Source organism: Epinephelus moara, chromosome 10, assembly GCF_006386435.1.
Source record: "Epinephelus moara isolate mb chromosome 10, YSFRI_EMoa_1.0, whole genome shotgun sequence".
Classification (NCBI taxonomy): Eukaryota; Metazoa; Chordata; class Actinopteri; order Perciformes; family Serranidae; genus Epinephelus; species Epinephelus moara.
This window is the reverse complement of record NC_065515.1, coordinates 781,606-787,560: the sequence shown is the minus strand read 5'-3', so window position 1 is coordinate 787,560 and position 5,955 is coordinate 781,606.

Below are 5,955 nucleotides of genomic sequence, written 5' to 3'. Positions count from 1 at the left end.
GCACCTTTGGGATGTGCTGGAACGGGAGATTCTCATCATGGATCAACTGTGTGATGTCATCATGTCAATATGGACCAACATCTCTGAGGAATGTTTCCAGCACCTTGTTGAATCTGTGACACCAAGAATTAAAAAGGGGGTCCAACCTGGTACCAGCAAGGTGTACCTAATAAAGTGGCTGATGAGTGTATATTCAAATTCCCTTTTTTAAATTGCAAATCAATACTTTCATAATTTAATTCCAGAAGTGAATTCAGAACAAATTAATTTTAGCACATGGTTTACATACAATCAAAGTAATTCAATATTATGAATTCATTTAAATATTCAGTGTCATACCTATGTCACTGTTTTGCTTCCATACATCCAGACTCTGAGATTTACGACCTGTTTTGTAGTTTTACAAAATGCTGCTTTGAACAGTTAATTAGTCCCACAGCAAAGGCTTATAAATCCAGTGAAAGCTGGCTCTTGGTCGCTGATCGTAAAAAAAAAATGAGTTTAGAATCAGCCTGGTGGAGAGGGGACTTAAAAAGTCTGCTGGGTGCTGCTCACTAGAATCCAAAATCCAAAAGGCAGTCATGACGTGTTTGAGCACAACAAGAATTATCGGGTGCAGAGCTGGTTTTGGGCAGAGATGAGACAGAAACGGAGGAAAAAAAGATGAGTGGTGTGTTATGAGTTGTGGATCAGTGAAGCAGTGTTATCCGCCCACAGACATCAGTTAACAAGAAGAGAGGGGAAAGGCCAGCAGCATACCAGCAACAGAGGAGGAACTGAGCACTGAGTGGGGGGAGGAAGAGTCCAGCATCCAGAGAATTTAGTCAAATTTTCAATATAACAATTCTGTTTAGTATTTGAGGGGAAAATGGAGACTGGAGATTTGAATATTACGCAGAGATGGAGATCAATGAGAAAAATGGAAGAGCTTAATTATGCCTCTTTCTCTATTTGCTCAACTTCATCTATCTGCTGACAAAACAGTCTCATATTTTCTCACAGAGCCCGTCTCCCTCTGAAGCACACTGCCTCAGCGTGTGCGTGTTTCCAGAGGTTTTAAATTTTTAAAACCGTCTCCTTATCAGTTTCGTGGATTAGCATAATTAACTAGTCCTCTGCCTTAAAATTCCCCTCGCAGCCAATTGGTTGTTGGCTCTGGTTGCAGAGGCCAATGGGGAGGCCAATGGATGGGAGTGTGAGTGGTCAGCCAAGGACAGAGGGGTGGAGGACTGCCCGATTATCTCATTATCAGACCCAACCAGGCGATTAAACTAGGAATCCCGCCTCTCTGCACGCGCACAAACTCTCTCCTTTTTTTTTTTTTATTGACTTTTTGCCTTTATTGACAGGACAGAAGGTGAAATGGGGAGACAGAGAGAGAGTGGGGACTGACATGCAGCAAAGGGCCGCGAGCCGGATTTGAACCCGCGGCCGCTGCAGCGAGGCAATGTACATGGGGCACCGGCACTATCCACTACACTACCGACGCCCCGCACAAACTCTCTCCTGTTAGAAACAACATGAAATGTGTCAGCATATGAATTCCATGCGTGACATTCTTTATCATACTGTTCAGTATTCTTTATCTGTCCTCTATTTCCCCGCAGGCACAAGCATGAATTGAACATGACATCATGCACAGCTCATTTAGTCTGACAGACATAAAGACATGAGTTCAGTAGCTAAGTCCGCATGCAAACAGAAGCCCCTCAATCCCACGATTAGCTAGCAACTAATGTGCAGCAGGAGATGACGGGGCATTCATGTAGTGGAAAATGCTCCGAGCAGCCTCCCAGCCACAGGGATGTCCACATGTGTAAATAATCGTACTCGCTGGTACACTTAAAATGCTGCTTTCTTCATGTCGATTAAATGTAATGTTTGTACTCGAACACAGATGTTAAACACAGTCTGATGGTGAGTGGAAAGCATTGCTCCTGTTGCTCTCAGGGGAACATTCACCTGACTCCCTGTCGTCTCCACTACAAACCAGCCATCAAAGAACAGTGTAACAGTGAGACAGGAGCGAAGGATTAGCCAGGGCTAAGGTTCCCCTTACATAATCCACCATTTTGGATTAGCTTCATTCCCCTGAGAACGTGATACATTTAACCCTTTGTTTAACCCTCTCTGCAGTTTATTTCTAAGGTTTAAAGATGACACAGGAGGCACAGAGGGTTGTTATCTGTTATGACACATAGTTTATGTTTGGTAGACACAGGTGGGTTGTTTTGGAGTGTGCACTGCATCTTGTGGCTCAGCTGCAGCCTGTCGGGGTTCAGTTTGTATTATGCTGTGAGAAAATAAGTTAGAGTGAGACTATAATATTAAACTTTGGCTAAACAGCAGCCACAGTGGCCACAAGTGACAGTTATGTGATAATTTTTAATAAAACATAGTCAGTTGCACATCAAACATCACATAACATTAACCACCAGTGTGATGAAATGAAAAATGTAAAAAGGAAAATGTGTTATTTCTTATTTACAGTATGTTCCAGTCCTGCTTTAGGGTCACAGCTGGGGCTGACACTCTGCTATCTGATTCTTTTCCAGGGTTAAACACATTATGGTCAGTTTGTGATTTCCCCAACCGAAAGGTCAAGAGCGTAGGATTTAGTGGCAACTAGCAGTGAGGTTGCAGATATCAACAACACATTCTCACTCCAGCTTTGTCACATATGTTTGGTCATGGACTTTCCACATCCAGATATGACGTGCAAGGTACTCTGGGTTTGTTGGTTGTTTATGTTCTGGGACACTGTGTCAAGTTCTGCCTGTTACATGAATTGTATGATGTACTTCCCTTTTTTTTTTATATTCATAATTTTTTAATTTTCCAAAAAACAAAACAGACAATAGACAATGACAACAACACAATCCGCAAAACACCCCGAGCAGCATATGTTACAATGTCACGCATGCCTACAAACGAACAAACAAACAAACAAACAAACAAAAACATTTGAGGGTGAAGATGCTGGGACAGTTTCCAGTAACCACTAAAGCAATTTCAACATAATAGCCCTGCCCCATACATCCATTCATGTCCTACTCATCATTTCATACATTCCATTCTTTTAAGTCAGATTATTATTCTGTTGCTCATGNGGGTTGGTACAGATGAACATTTGAGGGTGAAGATGCTGGGACAGTTTCCAGTAACCACTAAAGCAATTTCAACATAATAGCCCTGCCCCATACATCCATTCATGTCCTACTCATCATTTCATACATTCCATTCTTTTAAGTCAGATTATTATTCTGTTGCTCATGTATTGTCTAATAAGAGTCCATGGGGCACCTTATCCACTATCATAGTCTTTGAGGGTTGAGGCTGCACTCTGTATGCTGTTCTGTATGGTTTACGGATTTTCCAGTTCATAAGTATTGTCCTCTTTACAGAAAGAAAAGCTAATGCAACAATACGTTGTGTATTTCAAGTGTGTGTATTTTCCAATCTATTTCCCAACATACACAGAGCAGGGCATTGCGGAATATGAACATTCAATATCATCTTTAAAACATTTATTACCTCAGTCCAAAAATGTGCACTGGGCAGGACCACAATAACTGCATGAGAGTACCAAGCCATGCCAGCACAGTTGGGAGGCATTTGGATCTATTTTAACTTATATGGTGTGATATAAGCCCTGTGTATAATTTTCATTTGAATAATTTTATATCTAACACAGTTGGACATAGATGTTGAACGTTTCAATATTAAAGGAAAATTTTGGTTTATTTCAACCTGTCTCCTATCGTCCTAAATTTGTTTCAAGTGACTAGCTGTCTCCTATCGTCCTAAATTTGTTTCAAGTGACTAGTGACATAAACATAATAGTTAGTATGTTAGCTGTTAGCCTAGATACAGCCGGGGCGCATAGTAGCGTCAGACCTGTTAAAACGTAAGTGAAGGGGCAACCTTCAAGTGCAAAGTTAGTCCACTAAACAAGCTTTCAGGCACGGTATGAGATCGCTGCTTGTTCTCACGATATTTTGGCCGTGCTTTGGAAAGCAGAGCTAAATGGTAAACAAACATGGCAGCACACCGGTAAGGGAAGACAACACGTTTACATGTCGTTTTCTATATGTTCTCTGACATTTATCCTAACGATATGAGGCGGTCTTTGTGGAAAAAAAGCTTGTTTAGTGGACTAACTTTGCACTTGAAGGTTGCCCGTTCACTTACGTTTTAACAGGTCTGACGCTACTATGCGCCCCGGCTGTATCTAGGCTAACGGCTAACATGCTAACTATTATTTTTATGTCACTAGTCACTTGAAACAAATTTAGGACGATAGGAGACAGGTTGAAATAAACCGAACTTTCCCTTTAAGTCCCATTGATCTGAAGTGAGGGACGAACCAATGTCACCTTCCCATTGTAATTTGGTGGAAATAGTGCTGTCAGGGAGGGATAGACTTAATATCTTATATACACTTGAGACAGTTCCTCGCCCAGTAGCAGCATTCCTCAGTTTACCATCAAGGGTACTTGCAGATCCCAATACAATTCCCTTCGATGTTCAATGTATTGTAGAAATGCAGAGTCATTCAAACCAAACTGTATTTCAAGCTCGTCAAATGGTATGATGTTTCCATCCCTTACAGTCTGCCCCACCTGGGTGACATTGTGATGTTGCCAACTGCTCTCTGCCAGTGTTTTACCTCCAGCAGTTAGCAGTGGATTATTCCATATTGGACAGGATGGTAGAGACATTCCATTTATAGACAGACTTTTATGTATTGGCTTTACAATTTCACAAGAAAATTCAATTAACAAATTATCTAGTTTGGAATTTTACTTTGGATGGTACCATAATGACATTATAGAAATGGATTTATTATATTCAGATATGGCCCTCTCCTCCAGTCACTCCCAGCTACCTACTGCGTATTGATTTTTATCTTTGTATGCCCATGACAGTGGAAATTCTGGCATAGTATGCTAAATAATCAAGATGAACATCCGGAACACCCAGCCCTCCTTTGTTTCTAGGCATAGCCAGTTTTTTACGTTTGATTCTAGGCTTTTTATCACACCATAGAAAGCTTGAAAATAATTTATCAATTTCCTTGAACCATTGCTGGGGAAACTTTAATGGTATAGCTGATATGAGAAAGGAAAGTCTGGCCAGGAGGTTCATCTTCATTACCTCTGCTCTTCCCCATAGCGATAAAGGCAGGACCGTCCATCTCTTTATATCATCTTTAATTACTTTCAACATACTAGGCCCATTTAAATCAAATATCTTACTGATTGGGACGTACTTCCCTTTTAACAGGAAGGGAACACTGTGACTTGACTTTTTCTTCCTTCAACAGCTCAGACATGTGGTTGGGTTTAGATAAAAAGAACAAGGTTTGACTTTATAATGTTATGGGACGCCAACGCTGCTCTCCCGGGTGAAAATTGGTGTTCGTTGGTGTCTGACTTCGGAAACTTCGGAAACTTCTCCCATGTGCCAAGTGTGTAGCAGAACTATGGTGGCAACTATGCAAAAGCGCAAAAACACGAATGGTCCTACCTAGTGCCAGAGTATGCCCATTCTGAGCTACTGTAGAACAACATGACAGACTTTATGGACGACGACCCGCCCTGTATGTAGATTTAAATGTCTCATTCTAAGGTAACTAAAACACAACGACCCTTATTTTCAGTTGATTATATTCAAATGAAAAGGAATATTATATCCAATTCATGTCACTATAGCACCATAAATCCAACACACTGGGCATTTAAAGAGGAATTCCACTGACTTCACACATCAAAGTCTGTTTAGAAAAAGTTGTACAAAGCCTTCTGTGGCACATATGTATTCACAGATGAAGGGGCGCACTGCCAAGAGAGATAAACCAGGTAAATGTTTGGGCCCCTTCTCCCCAACAAAAGGGGGAAAGGGGCCCCTTATTGCCCCTCATATTGGCATATTTTGCAATGGCAGCTATAAACC